The following is a 7,233-nucleotide window of genomic DNA, read 5'->3' on the forward strand; positions in this document are numbered from 1 at the left end:
ATGTACAGTGCGATTGAAACTTCGTGGCCCATGCACAGAAGTCGGTATTTTGTGGAAGAGCCGGTATTTTGTGGAAGAGCCACACTCAAGGGGCCAAAGAGCCGCAAATGGCTTGCAAGCCACGGTTTGCCGACCATGGGCTATGCTAAAAAATGAAGAGCAGCTGGCTGGCGTGGCTCAGTGGTTGAGAATCAACCTATGAACCAGGGGGTCACAGTTTGATTTCAGGTTAGGACACATGCCCAGGTTTCAGGCTCAATCCCTAGTAGGGGGCATGTGGGAGTCAGTGGATCAGTGATTCTCTCATCATTGATGTTTCTCTCTCTCTCTCCCTCTCCCTTCCTCTCTGAAATCAATAAAAAAATATTTTTAAAAAACAGAACAGCCGAAACCGGTTTGGCTCAGTGGATAGAGCGTCGGCCTGCGGACTGAAAGGTCCCAGGTTCGATTCCGGTCAGGGGCATGTGCCTGGGTTGCGGGCACATCCCCCAGTGGGGGGTGTGCAGGAGGCGGCTGATCGATGTTTCTCTCTCATCGATGTTTCTAGCTCTCTGTCTCTCTCCCTTCCTCTCTGTAAAAAATCAATAAAATATTAAAAAAAAAAAAAAAAAAAACAGAACAATCTCTGTATATCACTTTGATAAGTTTGTAAAGCATGCTGCCGTGTTTGGGAAGGGAGCTGCTAAAGAAAGATGCCTTCGTTGCAGTTTACAAGACCATTTCCAAAATGTGCTTCTTCGGCCCTTACAGTCAGCTTCCACTGTAGAAGCCTGTAAACTTACCCGGGGGCCCACTGCCACAGAAGGACATTCCCCCCATGAGTGGAGAGCACACTTTAGTCTGTCACATTGGATACTTGGATGTTAAGTCTATATCCTAAGACTGTCCTAACTGACCATAAAAGGGACAACTGAAAACACAGGATTTGATCACCACGCGTACAACACTAGTGCTATTACCACCAAATAAGGCCATTTCGCAGAGAACATCAGGCCTGAGTTCTGTTTGAGCTGTCTCAGGGTCACATTTCATCACTTTCAAAAAGTGAAAGTTTAGACAATTGCACATCCCTGATAAGGAAGGGTAAGGGAGGGAGGGAGGGAGGGACATCTTACATGTTTTCTTAGGATTAAAATTGAACTTGGGCCTGATGGTCACAGTGGCACCTTTTGGTACCGCTGGATTAGTGATGTTATAAATAACGAGTGAAACAAATTTGGAGTCTGGTACGTGAACTCAGGGACCACCCTGTGCAGAGAACATGAAGTCTAGATGCAGCACGTCACTTTCACGTCCTCTGCTCGCTCATGAGTGGCAGATCCCGGACAGCACGCTCGCCCCTCCACGCTGAGTGAGAACACACTGGCTGCATCAGTTCGGACAGGGCTTCAGAACAGGCGATACGCTTTGAAAAATCACAGCTTCACTTTCTTTTTCTGTTTGATTTTAGAAATACTTTCATCTGGAGGAAATCAGACTTGTTAACTACTGGTAGGTGCCTGGGTCCTTTTAGAGAGAACAGTATTGGCAGGAATCATGGTTAAGACACTTGCAGGAGGTTGAGCTGGAAAAACTGGCCTATTCCACTATTTACTAGCTGTGCAACCACGGGCAGTCTGCTGAAAACTGCTAAACCTGAACACTGCTAGATAGGCTCCTTCCCCCAGCCTCCCCCGTGATCAACTTCCCCGCCAGAGGAGGGCATCGGTCACAACCGGTGAGTCTACATTGACACAGCACCCGCCACGCCCATAGTTTACATTAGGGCTCATGCTTGGTGTGGCACATGGTGGGTTTGGACAAATGCATAATGACTTGTATCCACCAACAGAGTCCTACTGAGTGGCTTCCCGGCCCCAAAGTCCTCTGTGCTCCGCCTATTCAGCCCACCCACCCCTTGGCCCTCGCTAACCACAGTCCTTTCACTGCCTCCTAGCTTTGCTTTTTCCAGAATATCACGTAGTTGGTATGGAGCCTCTCTATTTTATTCCTCACCTGAGGATATGTTTATTGATTCCAGAGAGAGAGAACCACCGATCAGCTGCCTCCTGTATGCACCCCGACCTGATCGAACCCCAACATTTTTGGTGTCCGGGACAATGCTCCAACAAGCCTCCTGGTCAGGGCAGATATGAAGCCTTTTTAGATTCGCTTCTTTCTATTCGTGACATGCATTTAAAGCTCCTCCAGGTCTTCCCAAGGCTTGATCATTTACCTGATTTAGTGCTGAATGGCATTCCGTTGTCTGGGTGTGCCAGGTCACCCATGCACCTGCGGAAGGGCATCTTGCTGGCTTCTAAGTTTTGGCGATTATGAATAAAGCTGGAAACATCCACGAGCAGGCTTTTATGTGGACATAAGTTTTCAACTCCTTTGGGTAAATCCCAAGGCGTGGATTGCTGGGTCACATGGGAAGAGTATGTTCAGTTAGCCAGTGGTTCTCAACCTTCCTAATGCCGTGACCCTTTAATACAGTTCCTCATGTTGTGGTGACCCTCAACCATAAAATTATTTTCATTGCTACTTCATAACTGTAATTTTGTTACTGTTATGAATCGTAATGTAAATATCTGATATGCAGGATGTATTTAGGCTTCCCCTGTGAAAGGGTTGTTCGACCCCCATAGGGGTCGCGACCCACAGGTTGAGAACCGCTGTTTTGCTCTTTCAATGCGGTGCTGCCTTGCGTGGCCGAGGGCCTTCTCCAATTCGTGCTTTGCCAGCTTTTAAAGGAGGGCTGCCGGGAAGGTGAGGCACAAACACCCGGGCTCCCTTGCCCCTCCCATGGAGCATGCTCAGCTGGCTCTCCGAGTTCCCTTAGGATGAAGGTCCACTGACTCCCGTTGGTAACCATCTAACTAGCACGAGCTGCACCAGCTAGCTGCCTTTCCTTCCCTGTCTCAAGCCCTTACAACTCCGCCTGTGTCTCCTTCATCTCCCAGTAAGCTAACTGCCCTCTCACCTATCAGGGTCTGCTCCTGGTGCCCAAAGTCAGCTAATCCTCAGTGCTCCCTCCTCCCCATCCACACCCTGATTCATCACACCAGGCACTTTCCAACTCCAGTGGCTGGTGTTTGTTTTGCATGCTCCACTGGCCTTGGCGGCACAGTCTCCTTCGGCCTGTTCCCCGCTGACTGCCTCACGGACCTATTCACAGGTGGCTCCACTGGCTAAGGCCTGGACTTCCACCCTGTTCCCTTTATTACAGCCCTGGAGGGGGTGGGGGGTGGGGGGAGCAGGTGTCAGGCCCAGGGTTGGGAGAGAGGAGCTCCAAGTGCAGTGGGTCAGGGCACAGTGTGTGCCTGGAAGAACATCCCCCCGCCCCTCCGAATCCCTGCGATGTCCTGGACCCGCAGCACACGCCTCCCAGAATATCTCAGGTCCACCCGCCTCCCTCTCCTTAGGCCTGCTGCCTGCCCTTTGTGGAGGGGGGTGGGGGGGGGGTTTAAGCTGCGATTCACTTTGTATCAGAAAACACTTTGTAGACAATTTTAAAGTCCATTTTAAATTTTGGGTTGCATTTCTACTGAGTGGGGGTTTTTTTTGTTTGTTTTAATTAAACCAACATTTACTCAGAGAGCCTCATTCACCAATGCAAATAATGAGACCATCCAGTCCCACCCCCATTTTATGCATTTTTAATTAAGGCTAAAGACAGACTTTACAATATTGAGCAACAAATATTTGAAGAGACACACTTTTTAGGCACTACTGTCCTTAAGTGCACTAATAGAAGACACACATTATAGTGGGTTTCTCCCTCCCGGAGACCAATGGAAAGAGTATTTTAATCAAATTGTTTTGTGTGCTTCCCTGTCTTTCATTATTAATCACTCATCTGCTTTAAGAAGCATCGTTACCTAGCAGAGGACTTTACACTAGCTGGGGAGACACCAGTCATATGAGAACACATCAGCCTATGTGCACTCATTCGTGCATTAATTTCATAATTGTCTGAACTCCACTTACATGTTGTAGAGATGCATAAAGGTTTTAGAGTAGAAATTTTTAGTTTAGCTGGATCAAATTTTGTTTCTTCCCTGTGTGGCAGAGGGCTCCAGTAATGTCAATCTCCCACCTTGATGAGTTTACTAAATAGTTAAGAAAACAAGATAAACATGTAAAACGACATATTAACACAAAGAGGCAAAGATTCTGTCTCAAGGGAGAGACACAGACAAGGAAGGGAGGACACAGCTCAGGAATGTGGCAGCCCCAGGGCACAGGCCAGGCACAGGGCCCACCTAAGAGGCCTGGGAACCCCATTAGCACCAGCAGCTCAGGTAACAGATGGAGTCTCCCAAACAACTTGGGACTGAAGGAAGGTGAGCAAGCATCAAGCTGGTAACACACATCTCCTGACCGCAAACCCGCCCTGTGTCCACAAGGCTGGCCGTGGACAGGGCACTGATGCCCAGGCACAGTCACAAAGGACTGAGTGAGCCTGCTGTGTCAAGCAGGTGCCCACAACAGGTGTGTGGCAGGTAACTTCAGGGAGATAAGGTGGAGGTTGTAGGACAGTCATGTAATCAGTAGGAAAATCAGGTATGTGTGGCATGGGCAGCTGCATCTGCCCAGCAGACATAAGGACAGTGTGAGGAGACAGGACAGGCCCTAGCTGGTTTGGCTCAGTGGATAGAGCGTTGGCCTACAGACTGAAGGGTCCCAGGTTCGATTCCCATCAGGGGCACATGCCCAGGTTGCAGGCTCAATCCTCAGAAGGGGGCATGCAGGAGGCAGCCTATCAATGATTCTCTCTCATCATTGATATTTCTCTCTCTCTCTCTCTCTCTCTCTCTCTCTCTCTCTCTCTCTCCCTCTCCCTCTCCCTCTCCCTCTCCCTTTCTCTCTGAAATCAATAAAAATATATTTAAAAAAATAATAAGAAGAAGAAGACAGGACACGGGCGCAGCTGGGCACAGACTGGGAGCACTTCCCCCAAAGTCCCAGATGTTTCAGAGCCATAGTCCCCAGCCCAGGAGGCCCGCAGAGGCCTGGTGTCCTTGGGAGCCTCCCAGGCCCTCTCTGCTCCCCAGGATAACCCTCCTTATAGAACAGGAAAGGATCCACCTGGACACCCCCACACCCCAGGCTTAGGAAGGAGAGCCCAACAGTGCCCTCAGGGACAGAGAAGGAAGACAGAGGGGAGAAGGTACCTTGTGCTCCAGCTGTGGGTGTTTCCCTTGGGTTCTCCAAGATCACAGACACATCCTGGCTCTCTGTCTCCAGGAACCAGGGACCTGGTGGGTACCTGCTGCCCCGACTGCTCCTGCTACCCCAGGACACAGTGCCACACACACTTCCTCCCAGGACAGCTCAGGAAGACGTTCCCACCTCCACCCCAGGCCATACGGCCCCTCCCATCTCTGAGCCCCTCACCCAGGCCTGCTCTGAGCGGTCACCCAGTCGCCAGAGCACACACCTTCTCCCAGCCAGGCACCCACCACACACTCAGGGCCCACACAGACCCAATGCCCACACACCATGCAGGTCCTTCAGAGCTGCAGGGGGGGAAGCCACCTGTGACTTGGGCCCTTCCCCCACTCCCAGACGTAAGCTGGGTCCCAGCCCTCCCGGTGGCCCCGGCAGGCTGAGCCTACTCCTATCCTGCAGCCCTCGCCCCTCTCAGGGAGCATCTGCTAAATAGAAGTGCACAGAGCTGGAGACCAACCTCAGGGATGGGGGGGTGGTAGGAGATGGTGGTGAGCAAAGCCACACACATCACCATGCTCATCCCGATGCCACCAGGACTGGCCCACTGACATGGAGCCATTCTTTGGCCCACATTGCTCTCCAGACCTCTGCTGCTGTGGATTCCCATGCCAGGCCCCTCCCAGGCCCCATAAATCACAGCCCCAACTGCCCAGCCCCTTCTGGCTCCCTCCCAAGCAAGACCCTCAAAGTTTACCTGCAGATCAACAAGCTCTCATCTGTGTCTCCTGACCAAAGAGGGGCAGGAAGCATTGACCATCCCCTCCTGCCCTAGGACCATGAGGGCACCCCAGGCCTAAGACCCACCCAGAACCTTCCAAAAGCCCACCATCCCAACCCAACGTCACACACACACACACACACACACACACACACACACACACACACACACACACACAATGGATCTAGCATTCAAAGGTCTTGCCTCCATGCATGAATACTGAACTGAGGACCTAGCACAAAGGCACACCCGTATGGTATTGCCTGGGCCACACATGGGCACACTTGGTGCAGTGTGTGTAGTACTTAAGTAAACCCTGATTTCTGGGCTTTTATATCTCATCCTTGGCTCCTTTACTGGGCAACTCAGGCTGCACTTGGACTTGCTGACCAATGGTGGGTGTCCTAAGTCTGGACCCTAAAAGCCAGAGCAGAGTCTGCTTGGGCTATGGTACCAACCATGTACCAGGCATTGTGGAGACCCAGACAGACCCGGGCCTGGAGGGCACACCATCTTGTGAGGAGATAGAGGTCTAAAAAGAACTTTCGTTCTCTTGATACATGAAAGCACAGCGGTGATCACAGGCAGGCACAAGTGTCACCAGGTACTGATGTCAGGGGAGATATCCTAAGAGCAAGTGCATTGGCACCAGGGTTGGAGGGTCATGGGCAATCTGGCTTGGAGTCTCAACTCCTGAAAATGGACTAGAAGAGCTTAGCCAGTGTAGCTCAGTGGTTGAGCATCAACCTATGAACCAGGAGGTCATGGTTTGATTCCTGGTCAGGGCACATACCAGGTTGCAAGCTTAATCCCCAGTAGGGGGAATACAGGAGACAACCCATTGATAATGCTCTCATCACTGAAGTTACTCTCTGTCCCTCTCCCATCCTCTCTGAAATAAAAATAGTTTTTTAAAATGGACTAGAATATGCTACTTTTGGAAAATGAGCTTGGAGAGCAGGAGTCCAAAATTCTGAGTGTTTGGTGTAATAACTGGGAGTCTGGCTTATTTGTGTAACTGGGGTCTGAAGGACTGGATGAGGAATTAAAGTATTGGGCAGGGAGTGGACTAGGCAGAGGGAGCTGCGTGTGCAAAGGCTCTGTGGTCAGAGGGATAGTGGCAGTCAGCAGTCCTGACAGAGCAATACAGGCGCTGGAGTGCAGACAGCGCAAAGGTGGCCAGAGATGTGCCCACTCCCCAGGGCCATGCATTCCCTTGCCTCTGACTTTTAGCAAAGTATGGCACTTGAACCCAGTCCAGCTGGGTGTGGAAGCAGGGTAACCCGCACGGAGCAGGCGTG

This window comes from Myotis daubentonii, chromosome 15 (assembly GCF_963259705.1).
Source record: "Myotis daubentonii chromosome 15, mMyoDau2.1, whole genome shotgun sequence".
In the NCBI taxonomy this organism is placed as follows: domain Eukaryota; kingdom Metazoa; phylum Chordata; class Mammalia; order Chiroptera; family Vespertilionidae; genus Myotis; species Myotis daubentonii.